Source organism: Sapajus apella, unplaced genomic scaffold, assembly GCF_009761245.1.
Source record: "Sapajus apella isolate SASKATOON/1434 unplaced genomic scaffold, GSC_monkey_1.0 scaffold13, whole genome shotgun sequence".
Lineage (NCBI taxonomy): Eukaryota > Metazoa > Chordata > Mammalia > Primates > Cebidae > Sapajus > Sapajus apella.
In genome coordinates this window covers 31,894,767-31,917,828 of record NW_022436953.1, presented here as the reverse complement: position 1 = coordinate 31,917,828, position 23,062 = coordinate 31,894,767, and positions in this window count along the sequence as shown.

The following is a 23,062-nucleotide window of genomic DNA, read 5'->3' as shown; positions in this document are numbered from 1 at the left end:
CTTCTCCTTGGCTGGGGAATGATCGTGACCACATGAAATAGAAACATATTGGGACGCTTTTGGTGAGAAGAGATTCAGAAGCAGTCATGGCGCACCTGCTCTGTGCCACGTCCAGCTGCCTTCTAGACGTGGTCAGCAGCAGTAACTGGTGTGTCCCCAGTTCTGGGCGCTCAACACTGGAGAAACAGGCTTTAATACTAAACAACAGGGGACAGGTTTGATAGTAATTTCAAACCCACCCACAATGAACAGTCACCAAGCACTTTGATCAGACTTCTGTCAGCAAAAGGTTGCCCCCATCGTGAGTATATGGATATGCTTTTAAGTGGTTAGATGATAGATAGATAGGTAGGTAGATAGACAGATAGATATTAGTAGATATGTCTTGTGTGATATGCTTTATAAAACATACACAAAATACAAATTCTAAAGCCATGAGCTGCAAAAATTATAAATAGAAATTGTAATGTTTTCTTCCCATAGCCCATTGAATCTTCTTCACATCCCACTTGGAGAGACTGTTCTTCCAGGGCACAGAGGGCTGAGTTCTGAGCTGTCCGTACCAGTCTCAGTGTGACATTGGGAAGCTGCTGGTGCCCTCTGCCCCCTCTTTGGGCCTTTGTTTCCCTGTCTGTAAATTGAAGTGATCAAGGGGAGAGTAGACCTGATATGGATCTGGGGACTGAGATAGATATGGAGATAGAAGAACAGAGGGAGGGAGGGAAAGCAGGAGAGGGAGAGAAGAGAGGGAGATAGAAGCAAAGACAGAGAAAGAGAGACGGGAGAGCTGCCTAGATAAGAGACAGATAGATAGATAGGTTATAGATGATACGTAGATAGACCAATAGATAGACAGATAATAGATAAGCTCTAATTTTCAGGAACTAAGCTATCCAGCCAGCCCTATGTCGTACTGCCCAGCCATCATCAAAGATGCTGCTACACCAACGTCCTTTGCTGTCTGTGACCACTGGGCCCCAGGCTATTATTTGCTCCTGGTTGGGAGTATGGAGGACTTTCTTTCTTCCTTAGGCTCAGGGTTCTTGACTGAAACTGACTAAGGGGATCAGCTTTTTTCATCCTATGAAATTGTTCCTCAGACTCCTGGAGATTCAATAAGTGGCGTCTGCATACCCCAGCCTGACCTTGGGGCATTTCTATATGAGGACACTCAATCCTTGCCCAAGAAGTGGGTGTGATACCATCACCACTCTGCTTCACAGACAAAGACATGAGCTTCTGTGGGGTTAGAGGACTTGCTTAAGGCCACATGGCCAGCAGGAGAAGGTGCCACCTGCCCATCCTCTCCACACCTTGCCCCACTATCCCTCAGATCTCTCTCTTTCCAGCTGCAGGTCAGAAGCGGAGGCATGGCCCCTTGATTTATACCTGCACTGCATATTGAAATGGCTGCAGGAAATGCTCAGATTCTGTTGGTGTTTGTACCTTCCTCTAGACTGTCAGCACTGCAGAGCAAAGCCCCCGTCCAGTTCCATTTGAGTCCCCGCCCCACTGCATACTGAAGAGTCGGGATCCCAGATTTTGCAAGGGGCTGGTGAAGGTCACCGGCTCTCTGTCGGATCCTGCAAACAGTCTCCAGTTCAACTTTCTTAAATTTCCCACTGGTTTGGAACAGGTCAGTTATTGAAGGTCTGAAATGGCTGCAGTGCCCAGCCTCCTTGCCAGCTGAGCCTGAAGCAGTTCTTGGTGCAGTTCATGCAGGAGAAAGTGTGTTCCTGCACTGCTGCCACCCAGAGGCACTGCCCTGAGGAATCTGGGAGACCCTGTGCTCGCCCAGGGCAGGGGCTGGCTCTTACCTCGCCTTGAAAACCTGGAGCCTAGCATAGTGCCTTTCACAAAACAAGCAAATCAACACAGAGCATTACAAAAGACTGAAAGTAATACTAATGTTTTCCTTCAGTTTTACAGCTGAAATAAATATGAAATTCTTTCAATTACACTTGGCATTTTAGACACTGCAATTTTATGAAATGTTGCTGCCACGTCTTAAAAAGTTCCAGCTCTGTAACAAAACATGCTTAAGCTTTTAGAACAACTGGAAAGTAACAGTGAGGTCAAAGGCACATAAAATACAAACACTGACATATGTAAGCTATACTCGGAGAGCACAGTGATTCTGGGAACACATTTCCTTACTGTGATTTCTTAACACATAATATTCAGAGAGCAGATGACCTGCTGGGCAGCCGCAGTCCCAATACTGGCTTTGGGTTGCATCACGAGAGCAAGCTGCCAACCTCATCCGCCTGCCTGAGTGCCTACGTTTTCAAAAGATGGAGAAGGAGCCCCAAAGACTGTTTTCTCTCAAAGTCTCTGAAACAGATTGCATGCCACTGGTCGATAGTTTCATGTGGTTGAGGCACTCACAGGGTGGTTGAGCTAACTGTGGACCAGCAAGGACTGCTCTTGTCTCTGGCTCTGTCACCACGTGGTCAGTTCTTAGTGTGGAATGTTCTAGATGCTCCATGTGGAAGGGACTGTGAGGCCTCAGAAACCTGGGTGTTTACCTGCAAAGGCCTCTTGGAAAAGGTTGGTTTTTTCCCTCTCTTCATCTGTTTCATTACCAAATAACTCAAGATGTTCTGAATTTTGGTGAAGGATATCGAACGAGATAATAAAGTCTTCTCCACTCAGTTTAAACTTGATAAAAGTTAGATGCCAAAGTGAGTGTGGGTCAGAGTGGGGTGTGCAGAATTCACAAAGGAAGTGGCTAAGAACAGATCCTACCAGTCTCGGACCTCCAGCCAGATTAAGAACAAAGAGGTCGTAAATGGAGATAGAGCCAGGTACCTATGCTGTGCAGGCAACATGTGGGTGCTCTGCCTTCTGTTCCCCAAAGATGGGAAGGGGTGCCGGTGAAAGGAGGCATCTCCGTGGACTGCATGGGCTCTGCAGCTGCAGGAGGTGGACAGCTGCCCAGTCCTGCCTGGGAGAACTCAGGGACCACTCAACCACGGGGTAGGGTGTGACTGAGAGGGCACAGGTTGCTGCTGCCCAGCTGGGGAATAATGGCTCTCCCTCCCCTCCAATGTAGTCAAAGTCTGGGAGTCAGCACCAGATGCAGAATCCTGGAAAGGATGGGAAGGGTTTCGACCTGGGATCCAAGAGCATCACATAGCAGGGGTTCTGTCCTTACAGGCAGCAGAAGTCTGTGCTAGGTGGACAACCAGAAAGTTGCAGGCTGAGCAGGGACCAGGAGCATGGAACTCTGGTGAAATAGGCGCTGTGCAGTGAAAACACTCTCCATCCGCATTTCAGAAACCATGAACCCATGGTGGGCTCTGTGTGTGTGTGTACAGGTGCAGGCATATAACATGTGCCATCTGTATATCTATGTCACATGGTGATACGTTATCCATGCACATCTTGATAGAAAACCAAGAGAGCAAGAGTATGTGTGAATGTGTATACATACATGCACATACATGTATACCTGTATATAATCAATAAATATGCATTGTATATATCCGTATCACATCATGATACTATATGATATGGTTTGGCGCTGTGTCCCCACTCAAATCTCATGTCAAATTGTAATCCCCACAGGTTGAAGGAGGGGCCTGTTGGAAGGGGATTGGATCATGAACGCAGACTCCCCTCCTTGCTGTTCTCCTGATGGTTGAGTGAGTTCTCATGAAATCTGGTTGTTTAAAAGTGTGTAGCACTTCCAGCTTCCCTTTCTTCCTTCTGCTCCAGCAATGTAAGACATGCCAGCTTCTCCTTTGCCTTCTGCCATGATTATAAGTTTCCTGATGCCTCCCCAGCCATGCTTCCTGTACAGCCTATGGAACTGTGAGCCAATAAAACCTCTTTTCTTTATAAATTACCCAGTATCAGATAGTTCTTTACAGCAGTGTCAGAATGGACTCATACACTTTACATATGTTTATATATAGGCAACATAGCAGGCATGTATGTGTATATACATATTTGTGTGTGCATGTTCACACACACATGTGCAGACATGCACACAAACTTTCAGATTGGCAATGCAGATTGAGAGTATTTAGACCTTCCAGCACCCATCCCTCTTATGGCAACTGAATCCCAATTACCTACAGATTCCCATCAAAGATATGGCTCCCTGAGGGAAGCTGTGATTCAATTAAAATGTGACATATGCTATATGACATGATCAATATGTGATGTGTAATATATATGCACACAAATATATTTATATAATTCTCTTTAATAGATAATTAATATATGATTATATATATATAATTCTCATTAAAATGCATGCACCAGAGGAATGAATTTTGAGCTGAATTCCTAAGGAGAGGACCTGATATTATGCCTGAGAAGGGGAATTAATATTCTTTAAATGAGGAAAACGGCATATGTAAAACCATAGGGATTCAAAGGAATTTGCTAGATTTGGAAAATGGCAAATATTATCAATGTAAAAACAATCCTTATTAATTATCAAGGTTGAGTTTGGGAGTGAGCCAAGATGAGTCAGGCCAGAGGATTTCTGAGCTAAGAGTAAGTCACATCTACTGTAAACCCTGGGCTTGTGGGCACATTACATTGCATTTAACTATTTATTTTCAAAGAGTAATAGATTTACAGGAAGCCGAAAAGATAATTTAGAGAGATGCCTATATCCTTCACACAGTTTCTGCCAATGGCAAAAGCTTACATAATTATAGTACAGAATGAAAACTGGAAAATTAACATTGGTACAATTAAGATTTTGCCAGTTTTACATGCATTTCTGTGTGTGTGTGTGTGTGTGTGTGTGTGTGTGTGTGTGTATTTAGTTCTACGCAATTTTAGCTCCTGTGTCAATTGGTGGAATCACTGAGTCAAGGAATAGGACTGCCTTATCAACACAGGAGTCCCCTTTGTGCTACCCCTTTGCAGCCACACCCACTTCCCTTCTCCTTCACCATCCCAAAACTTGCATCATTAATCATCTTCCATCTCTATCATTGTTAGTTTAAGAATGTTCCAGGAAGGGAGTCATACAGAATATAACTTTCTGATATCGGATTTTTTAATTCAGCATAATGTCCTGGAGAGCCACCTAGTTGTGTAGAGTGATAATTTGCTCTTGCTTATTGCTGAGTTGTATTCCACTACATGGATGCGGAGCATCCAAATCTGAACCAAGAACAACCCAAATCAACAACTTCAATGAACAAATGTCTAAATTCCTTCAGACATTTATTCATTGAAGTTGTTGATTTGGGTTGTTCTTGGTTCAGATTTTTGTTTGATGTAAGTTTTCATTTCTCTGGGCTATATGACCAGGAATGTAACTGATAGGTGGCATCGTATGCACATGCGTAGCTTTTTAAGAGTGTCGGCCGGGTGCGGTGGCTCAAGCCTGTAATCCCTGCACTTTGGGAGGCCGAGGCGGGTGGATCACAAGGTCAAGAGATCGAGACCATCCTGGTCAACATGGTGAAACCCCGTCTCTACCAAAAATAAAAAAATTTAGCTGGGCATGGTGGTGCGTGCCTATAATCCCAGCTACTTAGGAGGCTGAGGCAGGAGAATTGCCTGAACCCAGGAGGCGGAGGTTGTGGTGAGCCGAGATCGCGCCATTGCACTCCAGCCTGGGTAACGTGAGTGAAACTCTGTCTCAAAAAAAAAAAAAAAAAAAAAAGAGTGTCAAATGATTTTCCAGAGTTTTTGTACCATTGGCATTGCCTAGGCAACATATAAGGGATCCAGTTTCTCTGTATGCTTGATAGTACTTGGTATTGTTACTTTTTTATTACTTTTTTTAGCACTTCTGGTAGGTATGTAATTAGATCTCATTGTGATCCTAATTTGCATTTCCTTAATGGGATTATTTGCCATCTATATATCCTCTGGTAAATGGTCTGTCTTTTGCCCATTTTCTAATTGAATTATTTGTATTTACTGTTGACTTTTGATCATTCTTTCTATGCATCTTTCATTCAGGTGTGTGGCTTGCAGGCTTCTAAATATTCTCTCCCAGTATGTATCTCATATTTTTTTCCCGTTCTCTTAACGTGGCCATTTGCAGAGCAAAAGTTTTAAATTTTGATGAAGTTTAATTTCTCAAAATTTTCATTTATGGATCATGTTTTTACTGTAACATATAAAAATATTTTTTCCCTGGTCCTTTCCTTGAGTCTAGAGCAATCCAGCTTTTCTTGTTTTTTTTTTTTTTTTTGATCTGTGTTTGTTGACATTTATGTTTTGCACGCTTCTCCAGTGTCTTATTCGAGATATAAAGGAGACAAAAGAGAAACCCAGGGCACTTGCCACTGTGCTGTTTCTAAGGCCCAGGTCCCCTAGCTCATTGCATTCTTCCTTCCACCATTCATCAACATATGTTTATTTTATATAGGAAGTATGGGATTGTTAGCCACTCTTAGTGGGGCTTTTAGGGAAAAATTTGTCTGTTTCATCTTGTCTGGAAACAGAAGTCGGTCCATAGCATTTTCATTCTGCTGTTTTGTCCACATAGTTTTCATTCTGGGAATCCTTTGATAACAGTTTATGAATATAAATATTTAAAACAAATTTTATCAGTATTGGGTTTTTGTGAATAAAGTATTTTCTGTAGCAAATCCAGTTAAATCCATTTCAAATGAAAATAGAAACACTTGAAATATTTAATTGCCATATAGAAAGTTGGTCAAGGAACTATTTTACCAAAACAATTTTCATCAAGATCCATTTCCCCAAGTAAGTTTTGTAGTTAAGTTTTGATTCGTTGATCAGTATTTTGTCTACATACCACTTATCAAATTTAGCCTGGCCAATTTTATACTTTCTATTGTGGTCATAGTAGTTTTTGACTCTAATATTTTCTAGATCAGTTTTTACAGATCCGAAAGTGTCAAGAAATTCTGATTCTTCTGATAGCTTTATAGCAAGCATTTTAACAATTGTTGCTTTTATTTTGTACTGATTTGATTCTGCCACAATAAATTATTATGAAGGGAGAATCACATATTGGTTTCTCGTGTTTATTTCTTAGCAAATCCTTAAGAAAAAACTTTTCCCCTGTATTTTCCAAGATGGCTGCATTGTTTAGGACTGAACAGCCTTTCTCTCAGGATGTACATAAAAAGAAACCAAACCTGTATTAACAACCTTCCCTAGAACTCCTGGGCACCCTCTGGAAAGTCTACCCAGGTCTGAGTGTGGGAGGGGCTGAGGGCTCAAGGAGAAGCCAGCTGCAAAAATGCTGCTGCCAGTGCCTGAGCGCAAGGAGGCAGTGAAGGCAGGAGAGGGCTGGTCGGAAAGTCAGTGGGGAAGGAGCTACCCGTGGTGGCCACAGCGAAGGAGTCCGGGGAAAGAAGTGAGCAGACACACCGAGGGGCCAGCATAATGGACACTCTTTTGATAACATGAGGACATCCAAGTTCATACAGTCACTTTTCCTTAACCCCCCCCTCCTCCCCCGAGCATCTCAGTGAGCTTCACAGGAGCCTTCCACTTTGCCACACCTGTCCTTGTCCCATGGCACTGTCTGGGGTGTGCCGCTTACTTCCTTCTCATCCTGACAATGCCTTCAATCAGCAGTGACATGGCAGCTTCAGGAGGAACAGACTGTGAAGGCAGAGCCAGGTGCTTCTCTGAGCTCCCGTCTTCCCTGGGCTCCCGTCATCCCTGGGCTCCCGTCATCCCTGGCTCCCTCAGGGATGGAGGTTTCTATCCACCTGCAATGTTGCCTCCTAGGGATGGTCAGCAGAGCTGCTGGGACTCCTCTGGAGTCAGGCTGGGTTGCGGTGTCTCTTTCGGGATGACTGGGGCCGAGGGAGACAAGAGCATCCTGCGGAACAAAGAGGACAGACACAGCCAGCAGCACCCGGGTTCCCGGGGGCACCCCTGGAAACCTCCCTCACCAAAGCAGCAGCACCTATGACCCTGCTTTTTAGGCGGCTGGGTCAGGAGCATACCCAACCAAGTCCCCAGACCAGAGGCTTCTGCCACCCTCTGCCTAAAGCCTTCCCTGGTCAGCGTCCAAGTCTACTGATCCGTCTGAGACTTCTCAGGGCAGCGCCCTTCTGCTCTGGCCTGCAGCCTCCCAGCTTCAGTGATTCGCCCCTTTCTCACTGGGTTTTCTCTTCCTTCCAGGCCTTTTTCCTGTGACCTCACCTGTTTCACTCTTTTCCCTCTGCCAGTGGAGAGTCCCCAGACAGAAATCTGGATCTGTTGCAGCCATAGCTCAGCAGCCCGGGTGGTTCCCCATTGCCCAGGAAGGAACTCAGAGGATGAGGTTCAAACTGCTAAGACTGACTAAGGTCACCCAAAGGTCCCCAGATGTCCAGCTTCTTGGAGTCTCCCTTTTGCTTTAAGTTTTAAAAAAGAGTCAGGACTGAAATGTTGCATAAAGTCCAGTTTCCTTCCTGAGGGTTTCCAGGGGTCCCGAGGGAGGCTGACATTTCCTGTCCATCTTTCACTCTCCACTGCTGTTCCAGACCTTGAACATGGTCCTTCTCGCTGCTGCAGGTTATGGGCCTGTGCGCAGCCCCTAAATGCACACAAGCATTAGGATGCAGCATCTAACACATTTGACTGAAGATTTAGGGATGAGATAAAGGAATGGTAATTGTGAAAAAGGAAAAACCAGACTTAACATTATGCATCCGGTTCCAGCATCGTAGGATTCTCTAGCCATCTGTGTCCTTTTCTGGCAAGTCCCATGCCTGGAAGGGACAGATGATGAGGTGGAGGCAGCAATTTGGGACCTTGTGTTGGCAGAGTGCATGTGACTGTTTACTGGGGTGACAAGAGACTGACATCAGGGTGGAGAGACTGGAGAGTGGAAACAGGCTGTGCTGGGAATCCAAACCCTGAGAGCAGGTTCCAGTTGCTAATCTGCATGGCAGCGTGCCTCATTTCTGTTTCTCTAACCTCCATTTCCTTATCTGAGAAATGGGAATAATAACCCCGGCCTTACTGACTTCCTAGAGTTATGAGAATCAAATGAGAAAATACAGGCAGCTGTAAAAATATGAAAGTGGAGGATCTGCATTCACCAATTCCTTAAGGAAATGGGGCCAGAGTTGAAGGGCAGGCCAGACCCCCGTCCATGCAGACTTTACAGTTCAATCCCAAGACCACAATGTGTCTGAAACATTATGAATTTAGGAAATGCCTTTTCAATGTGGTGAAGGAAATAGGAGGGCCCTGGTGGCGGTAAAGCCCAGAAGAGCTGCGGCCGCTTCCGACGAAAAGCAAGCCACCTGAGCTTCCCACGGCCCTGACGCTGGAAACAGCCACAGCGCGGAAGATGGCAACTGCCTGGGCGTTCACAGCCTGGGGCAATTGGAAGACTTCACTAGGACCCAGAAAACCTACTTAACCTGGAGCATGAAGCACGGTTGGGTGGGTGGCCAGGAAGGAATCTCTCCTCGCTCCCTTCTGTCCTGCTGGGGGTCTCACTGTGGATAAATGCACCCAGAAACCTCAGGAGAGGAACTGTAGGGGGGTCAGCGAATCGCATGTTTTCAGGATGACCCCTGGACCTGTGGTTGGTGACATCAGAGACCCACTGGCTGGCTGCAGCAGCCCTGGGCAAAAACAAATACCACCCCACCACAGCCACACCCAGCAGAGCAGCAGGAGGCTGTAGAGCGGGAGCCACAGGCTGTCCCCGAGGGACAGGGACAGGCCCCACAGCCACTGTGTGATCCACAGCCACAGGACCCAGGAGCCTGCCATGGTCCCAAACACCTGAGCTACAAAGTGTGTCTCTGAAGGGAGCCCTTCCTGGAGAGGAGAGGCATGCCTCTTTCCTCGCTCGCCCGGTGTGTTCAAGGTGCCCAGTACCTCTTTTTCCTATGACTCCATGTCAACGAAGAAGGCTGACATGCTGCCAAGGCCCACAGGAACATTCTCCACCAGGTTGAACAGCAGGAAGGCCAACTTGAACCCTGACAACTTCATAAGAGTTTCTTACAGACATGCATCCAGGTTCCAGATAAGGTCTCTTTCCCACTGGGAATGTGTTTTAGCGACCTGCCGAGGACCTGGAGATTGTTTCTTAGAGAGCAGCTCGGGATGTCCTGGGGTGTGTCCTTGTTCCAGCCCAGAAACACCTTGGGTGGGGATGATGATGCCCGCAAGCTACTCATCTGCAGCAGCCTCCTCACATCCTGAGGCTCTGAGCAGAGCCTGCACTGGGCTGTGTCTCTGTGCCGCCATCCCAGCCACTGTCTGCTGCTCCGGGAGATGACAGTGGCAAAGATGAATGCCGGATAAAAATAGCAGGCTCAGGAACAGACTTCATTAAGCATTCGATTGTCTTTGCCCCAAATGATATTCCTGGGAATTTTGCTTCAAATCATTTTGCACTATACTTTAAAGCAAAAACAAAAACAAACCTGAAACTCGTCCCAACCGATGGCTACTGGCAGACGTCCGTGTTTTAATTCTGTATCAAAGGAAAGAGCTTGAATTCTAAATGGGTTTGCAGTTGGCTTTATTTACAAATCAGTTTTAAAATGGGGATGTGTTATTCCCAAATATGAATGAACTGGTTAGAGCCTGAAAAATCGGAAACAAAAACCAAATCGCCTGTGATATTCACTGTATAGTCTGGCATGGTGGTAGCACACGTTGACTTTAAACTCAAGGAAAATGTGCTCCAATTAGGATCAGCCATATGCATGTTTTAGGGCCGTTTTGCTTTTCTTTAAACTCTGCGCCCTTCCCTGCCCGCTTGTTCTCACACCCACTCACGTTCTCATCTCCATATTAAAGTGAGACTTTCAGAAACTGTTCACGGAGAAGTAGCTTTTCTTGTAGAAACCATCATCCTCTTTGTTCTTGTGAAGTTTTGGGTGAGCCTGATTGAAAGGACGGGTGCAAAAATGGCCACCCACATTGTTCTGGAACAGAGAACCCAGAAGTCCCCATGGCTTGTCTCTAAGTCAGCATCCACCCTCGTTTTCCCTCTACTTTTGGAGGGCCTGCCTAGAGGAACCGCTGCATTCTGCTTACGGCACCTCCTCTTCCAAGAGGGCTTCCCTTTCCTCATCCTTTTCTGTCTTTGTGCTTTTGCCCCAGGCTGGCTGTGCACTCTGTCTCCAGCCTGGAGGGCAGGTTCAAAGACTTCCTCTTTCCATTTCACTTAGCAAGAATAATGTCTTAAAAGTTTAACACACATTCGCGCCTCTCCAGAACAATTAAATTCGCTGTTGGCAAAGTGTCCCCCACAAGCTAGAAGGGACCAAGATTCAAGTTAAAATCTATACACTTTTCGTAGCAATTAAATGGGGTAACTGAGAACTAGGTGGGTGTTTTTTCTTTCAAATTGAGAGGGTGTTGACCCCACGGCTGACCTGGGAAGAACTGAGGCCTGGGACCAGGAGCGTCTTGTGATGCACTGCCATTGAGCTTCTTTGAATCTCTGTCTCTTCATCTTTAAGAGAGGCATAGACACACCCATCAGCCCCTCTCTCAAGCCAGTTACAAGGACTGAAAAGGCCTCATCTTTCTCACTGTCCCTATTCTTTACAATATTATTAGAAATGATCTGAAGACAAATGGGAAATTTACTGACGGTCAAAACAACCACCTCTCTCCAACATCTGAACAAAGACCTCGTGCTATCATCACTTCTGCAAGCTTCTTTCTACAGATGGGGAAGCCCCAACTTAACGTCGTAGGATATTTTAGCTTTATCCACAAATGCAAGAGAAGGCCTCAAACCCGGCAGTCATTCATTGGAATTCCCGTAATTCCTCTGCACAGCTGAAGTAATGCCTTCGCTTCTAAAGAGGTGCAGAGTCTGAAGCCCAGAGAGTGTGAGTAGCTCACCCAAGGTCATGCAACCAGTCAGTTGCAGGGGAGGAAGTTATAAGAGGTCAGCCCAGCTCATGTGAGCCTCTCACAGGCAAAAGATTAAAAACCATCATTGAGGCTGGGTGTGGGGCTCCCTGATTGACATGTTACAAGGACGGGTGTGAGGGTCTGAGTCCCATCACCTGTCAGGGAGCAGAATGAGGGTTCTGTCCTCCTCCTTCCTAATTTGTTTTATCCTCACTGTCACCTTCTGGGGACAGCCCGAACTTCCCCAGCACCCTCCCGCCTTCCACCTGGCTTTTAAGACTCTTTCAGTATTTAGGTTGGAGCATCTTCTGCTGTTCAACAACTGGGAATAAGTATGAGCATTCCAAGGGAGTGGTTTCCATGGCAACAACAACCTCATGGAAGGTTTCAGAACTTTTACCTCCTACTCACAGTACTGCAGAAATTCAGAAAGCATAAGGCATAAAGATGAGCGCTAATTATCTGACCTGAATTTGCTGTGGTGGGCAGAAGAAAGAAAAGTGCAATGCATTCTGGCAGGCATTCCTCATTGGCACAGGTTCAAATTACTTTCTGGAAGTGAATCATTGTCAGATTATTATAATTTTCTGTTAGAGGCGGCACCAGGCATCAGAGGTGTCCTGTGGAAGGCTCTGCCTCGTGACTTTGAGGGCGCAGAGTTGTTCTCTGGCACTGCCTTTTGGTCAACTTGGCAGAAATAATGATCATGTTGGTTAGGCTGTCTCTATCCCTCTGTTGTCCCTGGAGTGGCAGAATAGCCCGTGATAATCAGTTAGAATTGAAACATAGATCATTGAAATCCTAAACACTTGGTCTTAGATTTCTGAGTGCTGAGGCTGACGAGGTGGACGGACTTTACCTTATGAGATGAAGAGTCCATTAGTCCACTTCTAGGATAATGGAGTATATATTCCAAATGAGCCTCAGAGTGGCTATGAAAAGCCGCATCAAGAGATGCTCTCTTGTTCAAGATGCTTCTGGAAAACACTACCTATGAAAACAAATTATCTTCTTTCATTACTTTGGGGCCCGTAGGGTGGTCATCTCATGTACCCAGGACCAAAGCCAAGTGCTGTTTCAACATGGCATAGACTGGAAGCTATAGGCACAGACCCTAGAGCCAGAGGACTCCCACAGAGCAGCCTTGGACAAGGTGCCTAACCTAGATTTCCTTACCTGCAAAATGAAGATAATAATATGACCTTCCTAGTAACATTTCAAGAAAATCACATATAAATTTTCATCCTATAATAATGGTAGAAAATCTTGCCTTTTATAAGCATTAATTAAAAATTTGACACAGGCCAAATGCAGTGTCTCAGGCCTGTAATCCCAACACTTTGGGAGGCCAAGGCAGGAGGAATGCTTAAAGACCAGCCTGGGCAACATAGTGAGATCCCATCTCTACAGATAATTTAGAAGTTAGCTGGGCATGGTAGCACGTGCCTGTGACCCCAGCTACTCAAGAGGCCAAGGCGAGAGGATTGTCTGAGCCCAGGAGGCCAAGGCTACAGGGAGATGGTGCCACTGCACTCCAGCCTGGGCAACAAAGTGAGACACTGTTTCAAAAAAGCAAGAGGAAAATTGACAAAGATTGACATAGAGGTCCAAAGAGTAGCATTGCTTTGGTAAAGAAAGAATTGCAGTTTGGCTACTCTGAATCAGTACAGCCCAAAATGTATCCTGTAAGACAAGCACAGGGCAAGTTTCTTACACGAGATTTCTATACAAAGTTGGTTCTGAGGGTAGTTCATTGGCTGGGAAGAAATCCTAAATAGCAAACCCATTCTTATTGGTTAGTTAATTAGGATACTCCCAGCTGAGAGATGTTGAAGGCCAAGGAATACTGACTTCAGTTTTTTTTTCAAGTCTACTTGAACAGTCTGTGGTTTGACCCTTAGCAGGTGTGAGTACACTCCTCCCGCAATCTCTGACTCCACTTTCGGCAACCTTTGCCTTAGTTACTTCATTTTCTTTCACATAAGCCATCTCTTTTAATCTATACTTCTTAGCTTGAAATTTCACATTGGAAATAATTTATCATCAAGAAGTGAATGTGAAGACAGGCCATGATTTCATTTACGTATTTAGACTCCACGCTAAAAAGCTGTAGCATCAGTGACATGCATTCTCACAGGCTATGTTGCCAACATAGTGTATTTACTATAACACGAATTATGACATTATTCATCATAAAAGGGCACTTGTACAAAATAATTTGGGTTAAAATCAGGTGCTTAGAAAGGCAGCAACGTGTCTGCCTTCCCTGAACCTTTCCTCACCAAACTTTTATTATTGCTTGAGGATGTCCATTTGCTGTGGCATTTAAAGGGTCTCCCATTGCTTCCTGGTTCAGTCTTTTCCCGTGAGACATGAGAATCATTGAAGGCATGGATTCTCACTGATTTGTCTTTTATGCCCCTTTCATTTATTCAACAGATATCATTGTCAGACCCAGCATTTGTGCCTTCTCAAATTCTCTTGTCCATACCTCGTGACCCAGGTCCTTGGGCTACTTCCTGACCCTCATTCCCATGGTCATGTGGGTTTTGCAGGCAATGCTGTCCAGCCATCTGGGACAGACACATCCAGTGGATAAGCCTTGAATTTCAGGGTTTGCAATCTGACTTCTTCAAGTGATGAAACCCAGAAGTGAAGAGGTGTTAATTTTACACTGGGGGCCTTTTGACCTATAGGAGAATTAGACAGGGGATGAGAAATGTATGAGTTCATTCTCACACTTCCATAAAGACACTACCTAAGACTGGGTAATTTATAAAGAAAGAAGGTTTAATTGACTCACAGTTCTTTATGGCTGGGAGGCCTCAGGAAACTTACAATCATGGCAGAAGGTGTGAAGAGGAAGCAAGGCATGTCTTACATGGTGGCAGGAAAGAGAGAGAGAGACGAGGAAAGCCCCAGACACTTATAAAACAACCAGATCTTGTCAGAACTCCCTCACTATCACGAAAATGACATGAGAGAAACCACCCCTATGATCCAATCACCTCCCACTAGGTCCCTCCCTTGACGCGTAAGAATTAGAATTTGAGATGGGATTTGGGAGGGAACACAGAGCCCAACCGTATAAGAGAAACAAGCACCTACCCATTGCTGCAGTCAGCGGGTTACTCTATGCACAGCTTTTCCTTTAAGCTGTCAGGTGACATTCTCCTGTCTGGGAGAGTCACCTGTCAAGCTTAGAGTTCACTGAAAGCAGGCCGGGATGTAACACATCACCTTGTTTTTGCTTACCACCTGCCTCTAATTTAATTCTCTCTTCCCTCACTCTGGCTGCCCTGGGATTTCACTTTTCTGTGAAACATTGGCACCCAAGCCTTGCTTCAAAAGTTCTAAGCTAAAACAGGAACATACATATGTTGCAAGAGCTGTAAGCCTTGGGGTAAATGGGTCAACAAGAAAGGCAGGACCTGTGCTCCAGTGAAGCCTACATCTTCAAGGATAGATAACAGACTTTCTTGAGTTAATGCAAGCTGGCATGTATTATAGCTAATGCAAAAAGATAGCTGATTTTAAGTGGCTGAAGAGAAATTATGAGACAAAAGAGAATGTCAGGTTTCTAGTATTTTGACAACTGATTTTCAGCGTCAAGTAATCAAGTTATGTAGTGAGGTGATGGATGGTGCCAAGGAAACCACAGCAGGCTCCTGACTGGTACCCTACAAGGGAGGAGGCTGTATGCCTCACTGCAGCTTCGGGAAGATGCCCTGGGGCCATCCCTCTCCAAATGGGACTTACGGGCAAATTTTTGAGCTAACTCAGAGGTTATTTGGAAAGCTGAGATGGAGCTATCTGTGCCCCTTGCCCAACTCCTATAACATGCACAGACACGCCCAGGCACACACGCAACACAGGCACTTGGTGTCACGTATTCATCCAGTGCTATGGGAGCCCGTCGGTCAATGAACCATGAAGTCATCTGCGTGCCTGCCATCCTTTGTAGAAAGAGTAGCCAGGGAAAGGGGGCTGCATGCTGGAAGGAGCTTCAAGTTCCAGGCCACCCTCAGCCTACTGGGAGCAGAGGGCTTGGATCACCAAGGCATTTATCTGCAGGCACACGAAAGACATGCTCTCGTGGCCTCAGCTAGCTCAGCCAGCTTCTCATCCATCGACGGCATGCAGGAGCACCCCAGGGCCTTCTCACCCAGTACACAACTCAGTATCAGCACCCACAACTACGGAAGCTTGTTTCCAGGGATGCTTGGGTGGGGGTGGAGAGACAGAAAGAGTCATTTCTCCATTGATGACAAACACACAGCTTGAAGTCATTTCAGACCCTGCCCAGCAGTGCCCTTCTGTGAGACTGCAGTCAAAGAGGCCTGCCCCACCCAGAGAAGCCACGAGGCCGCCGAGCTCGCAGGAGCAGCTACTGCTCTACCAATTAGTGAGACTCCGCAGACCCAACAAATCATGAGGTAGAAATGCCTGCATGGGAAGGTCTTAACCTTTTAGGTTGACATTAAATTGGAAGAAACTGCTCGCGTTAGAAATAATTACTGCTGATAATGAATACAATTAAGCATAAAAGAATCTTTATAACTCTGGTACCATTTGTGCACTTAGAAATCGGCTCATATTTTCCCCTTCACAGATGTTACAATAATGGTGTCAACACTTTTATTTCTTTGTCCATAAGCTGAAAATTATGGCTGTTTCATAAATTGCTAACGTGTTCAGGAGATGGAGGCCCAGCTGCAGGGCACATGAGTTCAGACTTCTGCCCCAGCTTCGTGTTTCACAATGACCTCAGTTTCCTGTGCTGAATGGGAACCGATGCGAGTAAGTACTTGTAAAACTGTTTTTGAAGAGTGAAGTTATGAAGAGGTGCTGCGTGTCAAACATCTGCTTCGTCCATTACACTCAACTAGGAGCTGGGAATGTACAGTAGGGGCAAGATACGTCAATAAATTAAAATTCTCCTGTGAGCACACTTTCTAAGTGTGTGCCAATTTGAACCACGAAAAGAAAAAAAAAAAAAAGACACTAAACTATAAAAGAAAAGAAAAGTTGTTTTGCTCACTCTACCAGAGCTGGCTTGGGCAATAGTCACGATAATCTGATTTTCTTTATGTAAGTGATGGCTTTCTTTGTCAAATCATACAGAGCGTTCCGCGGTTGATTTGTGTAATTTAGAGGCTACCTAAAACAAGGAGGGCCTCATTCCTTTGAAATGCCATGTTCATTTTCTGCAATGATATAATCTTTAGAATACTTTGATGATATAATCCTGAAAAGACTAGAAAGATGGAAGAAAATAAATAAAGTGTCATGAAAGCTAAGTGTGTAGGCTACAGATGGCATAAATACTCCAATAGTTATTTATTATCTGGAATTCAATACTGTTAATTATGTTAGGTTACGTCACCGTACATGGAACATGAAGTTTCTCAGAACTGACGTAATGCATTAATGAGAGAACAATATGTAGAAATAGAATGGAGTTTTGAAGTTTTTTAAGTGGGTTGCTGCAGGTTCCTCATCTAAATAAGTGGTTTAGGTAGAAGGCATTCCCCACCGCTTCTCACACACATGCGCAGCCTCCGTGGCCCATCTGAAGCCAGGCATGTCCACGTGGCAGGACGGCAGAGTCAGGAAATTGGAAATGGAATGCTCAGTAATCCTCACAGCCTTTCCCCTTGTCCTGGCGTCTTCCCCTTCACATCATATATCAGAGATGGTGCAGATTGTTTATAACCCCACATCATTCCTGGTACCAGAGGCCAGGTCTCTGTGCTGGGTGGGGTTTGGCCCGGCAATGCGAACCACGTGCAAGGCTGTGTGTGCAGCTAGGAGCAGACAGGGAGTGTGCAGCTTGCAACTGGGGAATTCAGGATGTGCCCTGCAGAATCACACCTAAACTCCCTCTGGGACAGACCAGGTGGCTGGCCCATCTTTGTTAGAGGGTGCAGAGAGGATGAAAGACACAACCGCATCTCCTCGTGGGTGGCACTTGGGGTGCTCCTATCCTAGAGCACCCATCACCCTCAACACACAATCCTGGGAAAAGTAACTATAAATACTTCATGGGCCAAAGACTCTGTATGTTTGCTGAATTGCCCCTAAATAAATAAGCGACCATGGATAAATTATGTCTCTTCACCTCAGTTTCTCTTATGCATAAAATGAATCATGTAATGCTGATAGACAAGAATGGAATTCAATCTTTGCATCCCCTTTTAAAAATTCTGATGCTAATCTGAGATGATAAATTAGAAAGCTTATTCACATTATGCAAAATTATTCAAAACAGATGGTGAAGTCAATTTAAAGGCTACTTTTTTTTTTTCTGTTTCTAAGAACAAATGCTGTTACAGAGATGCAAAAGAGTAGATTTTTACTCTGTTTGCCCTTTGAAATGACCATTCACAACCTCCCTCCAATTACTGTGCCCTCTGATTGGGGTCCTGGGAGCTGGCTTTATGAGTTAGAGGCTGTTTGCACTGTCACCAGACTATGCAGAAAGCCACGTGCCTTTCTAGTTTCTAATTGGCTTGTTAAGCAAAGTGAGCATTCAATAAATATTTGGCTTCAAAGTCATTGTTCTTAACCACTGCACTCAAGTGAGATTTGCTCATTCAGGCAAGCCTGGGTTTGAACTTCAACTCTACCGTTTACTAGCTGGGTGACCTGGTCAAGCAAAGTAGAACATCCCCACGCCTCATATTCTTCATCCCTAAAACAAGGGTAATTGTGCCTAGAGGGCTGCTGGGAGGGCAAATGAGTCAATGCGGAGTTATGAGCCCTGGGCTGGAATGTGGGAGGCACTCTCCAGCAGTACCTATCACTATTACTGCTATTTTTAATATTTGAATGATGAAATAATAAAAGATTTCCTGCCCATTTCCCACTCTATCCTTTATCCACCTACCTTGGTGTAATTATAACCAGTTTGCCACAAATAAAGAGAGATATGAAGCTTACCTGTGAGAGCTGTGCAGTGCTGTGATTTCATCTGAGTCACTGCTATGTGTTATTATTAATTACCCTGAAGTTATTAATATCACGTTCATCTACTGCATCCCATTTAAGCAGTTGTTATTGAAGTTTTGGGGCACAGAGCAAAATCTACAAACACAACACTTCATAAGGAAAGTTGGACGAATGCTTGTGAATTAATAGGGAAGAAAGCGTACAAGAAAGCTGAATCGAGTCGATTTCTTCCAAAGTCAGGAAGGTGCAGAAAAAAACTAGAATAGTCCCAGATGCTCAAAAAGTGACTGGATAATTCCTGATGTTTGCACACATGAAACCAGGTGCCTCTGCTGTGACATTTATTAGAATCCCACACACACATCCAAAGATTCCCATACACAAAATCCGAGTGCCTCCACCACCACAATGAAATACAAGTTGCTGGCAAGGCAGTAGTAATGGGTACTTTTTAATAATACTGTGAAGTTTAAATCTCTAACCATAATCGTGAATTTGCTCATTTTTCCTTTTAGCTTTGACTGGTTTTGTTTATGTATTTTGAAGCTCTGTTATTAAGCTCATACACATTTTTTAAAGTTAGGTCTTCTTGTTGAAGTCACCTCTTTATTATTGTTTAAGGCGTATATTTGTCTCTGGTCATATTCCTCACCCAAATCTACTTTATGTGATACTAAAATAGCCACTCCAACCTCTTTTTAAAAATTAGTGTTTCTTGGTTTATCTTTTTTCATCCTTTTATTTTTAAGTGGTGTATGTCTTATTTGAAGTAGGTTTCTTGCAGATAGGATATTATTAGGTCTGGTTTTTATGTCTAATCTGCTTATAACTGCCATTTACTTGGGGTGCACAAATCATTTATATTTATTGTAATTTCTGACGCGGCTGTGTTTCAATATATTACGTTGTGTTGGTTTTCTGTTTGCCCTACTTGTTCCTCTTTTCTTCATGGCCTCTCTTTTTGGATTAATTGCTTTCATACTTTTACTTTATCATCATAGTTGGCTTATGAGTTATACTACTTTTTTACTTTTTATGATTTCTCTAGAACTTATAATATACATCTTTAACTTCTGAAAGTCATCGTCAAATACTGCTGTACTACTTTAAGTATTATATGCTAACCTTATAACAGTAAACTTCCATCTCCTCTGTCCCCTCCTTTTTGCTTTTGGTGTCATACGTTTTATTCTATGTGTTATAAACCCCCGATATGTCATTACTATTTTTTATTTAAACACTCAAATATTCTTAAAATAAAATCAATTTAAAAATTATTTTATGTTTACCATCATTTTAAAATCTCTGGAGGTTTGCATTTCTTTGCCTACAACCAAATTTCCAATTGGTATCATACTGCTTCTAGCTGAAAAACTTCCTTTAATGCTTTTTGTCATGCAGCTTTGACAATGAAGGAGCTTAGCTTTTGCTTGTATGAAAGAGTCTTTGTTTTACCTTTCTTTTAAAAGATATTTTCTCTGGCTATAAAATTTTCATTTGGCATTTTCCCCAGTGCACTAAAGGTGTCACTCTGTTATTTTCTGGCTTTCAAAGTGCCTGACAGGGATTTTCCTGCACTTCTCATCTCTGTTTCTCTCTATATAATGTTTTCTTTCTGTGACTGTCTTCAGGATTTTCTCCTTGTTGTTTTTCCATGGTTTGAACTGGCATGTGTTAAAGTGTGTGTGTGCACACGTGTGTGTGTGTGTGTGGCTTAATCTACCCTTCTCAAAGTGCTTTGAGCTTGGTTTTGTGGTTGGCTGTCTTTCATTAATTTCAGAAAATGCTTATTATCTCTTCATGTGTTGTTTTTTTTTTTTTTGCTTTTTCCCCTCTTTCCTCCTTCTGGAACTGTATTTGAAAGTATATTAGGCCATTTGATACTGTCTCATCTCCCTTGGGTATTCAGCTCCATATGCCCCACCTCCACTCTTTTCCTGTTTGTTTTTTAGATTGGCTAATTTTAATGTATTTAGCTCCAAATTTACCACTTTGTCTTGCCTTTTCTAGTCTGCTAACATGTCAATTGAAGAAATTCTTTATCTGTGATATTGCATTTTTTATTGCCAGCATTTCCATTTGGCTCTATTTTAGAGTCTCCATCACTTATCTAGGCTTCCCCTCATTTCCTTATGCAAATTGTCCACTTTTCCAACAGATCCTTTAACATATGGTTAGAGTTATTTTGAAGTCCCTCTCTGTTAGTTTTAACAATTGAGTCATCTCTGGTTTCCGTTGACTCTCTTACTCTTGAAGGCTTCTTTTCCCTTTGCTTTTGAGTGTGTGTGTGTGTGTGTGTGTGTGTGTGTGTGTGTGTGTGCATGTGTTTAATAATATTTAATTGCCCGAAGGACATCATGGGTAGAAGTATAGTAGATACTGAGGCAAAGAGTATTTGTACTGTAAAGGGGCATGCTTCTTCCTATGCCAGGTCATCGTTTTGGGATGTTGAGTCAATCTAGGTGTTAGCTGAGTTGCATTTGGGTTTTGTTGTTGCTACAGTTATATTTAGTGTACTACAGACTTAAAATTCCTCCAGGTATGAGCCGCTGCTAGCTTGTCTAGGCTGCCTGAGGGTCTTTTAATGTTTTTGCCTCATCTTGAGCTGTCAACAGACCCTGCATGGATATGCACAGCAGGGGTCTCTCTCTATGATGTGTACTCCCCAGTGCTTGACTACTGTTTCCTGTACTTTGAGCAAGGCTCAGGGTGGGATTAGGAGATAATTTTCAGTTCCCTTGGTCTAGCCACAGCCCTAGGCAAGTCCTGTGTATCTGTAAACGAGGGTGGAGTTTTCTTAGTGTTCTCATCCCTTGATAGTGAACCAAATTTTGCCATAGATGTACAAGGAAGACCTTGGAGGGAGAAAGTTTCTTGTTTCTTTCCCAGGAGCAGACTTCAAACTCTTGTTTGGCGTAGGGAATATTTTCTAGTTCTTCCTTGGGAAGAGGTGGGCTTTGTTTCTACCTATTCTATGGAGAAGATGGATTTTCGTCTGTGGCCTGGGGTTGAAAGGTTTCTTGGCCCTTCCCCAATGGTTTAAGACTTTTCTTTAATGTGAAAGAATATTCTAGAGAGTAGGGTTTTGTGCACCTATGTCAATGAGGGATCCCATAAATCCACTTTCTGCCCCAGCCTTTCTTGTAAGCACCTAGTAGTGGCCGGAGAAAAAGAGCCTATAAATGACTGTGGATGCTCTCTCTCTGTCTGGGGCACCCAGAGAGCTCACGTATGCCTAGTGTTCCATTATTGGAACACAAAGCTTGTGGGAGTTATTTATATCCTACTGCTCGAGGTCATCACTAAGGTCTGATTATTCCACAAAAAAAATGTGCAACCTCAAGCATCCATGAGTTAAAATTCTCGTTGAATCCCATACTCGGCCTTTAAGAGTCTGTTGGAACTTTAGCTTTTTTGTCCATACTTGTTCTCATGGTTTCTGCTTCCTTTCCCCACACCCCACCAAAAACGAAGCCAGGAATGTGTCTTACATCTCTTAGAAGAGGGTTGTCACCATTCAGATTTCAGTTTGCCTTGCTGCCTTATGATCTCAAGAAAATGTAAAATTTATAGTATCCAGCTTTTTTTTCTTATTTTTAAGGTGGGAGCAATATTATTGAGAGGATTTCTGTATCCTAAATGGAAGCCAAGCTCAGAGGCAGAGGAAATTAGTAAAATGATTTCTGAAGCCTTTTCTCAAGCTCGGAAGGGAAAGAATGGCAATGACTTGGTTGAATTCTTGAAGAGAAGCCTTCAGTAGACTTCTGTTTTGTCTTGCCTGTGCTTCTCCAAACCCAGTTTCTTCTTTTCTCTTGTATTCACTAAGCCTTTCCTTCCCTGGGTCCTTTGGAGATGGGAGGATGTTAGTAGAAATGGTGTCCTCAGGCAAATCAACAGCAGTAGAGTGAGGTTTTCAGTAGTTTTTATTTCAAATTAGAAAACTCAAATTCTGTGTTATAAATTTTCTCAACTGCTTTTTTTTTTTTTTTTTTTTTGATGGTGGTACTTGCTTTGTTGACTTGAATGGAACAAATATTTGCCTTGGCTTTAAGACAGAACAGAGCATTGTCATAAAACTTCCTCTATTAATTTACTAAAAGAAATGAAAGGTTTGCTTAACAAACACATGGTGGTTTTCAATGTTGTTATTATCCCAGAAAATAAACGAGTAATAGCATTATGCAATAGTCGTTGGATAATTATTTGCAGATAAACCATATTTCCATCTCTGGAAGACATTATTATACTCAGAAAAAGTTTGGACTATTTGTTCTTACTGTTTGTGTAAGTTTTGTGCTTTCTACATTATTTCACATCA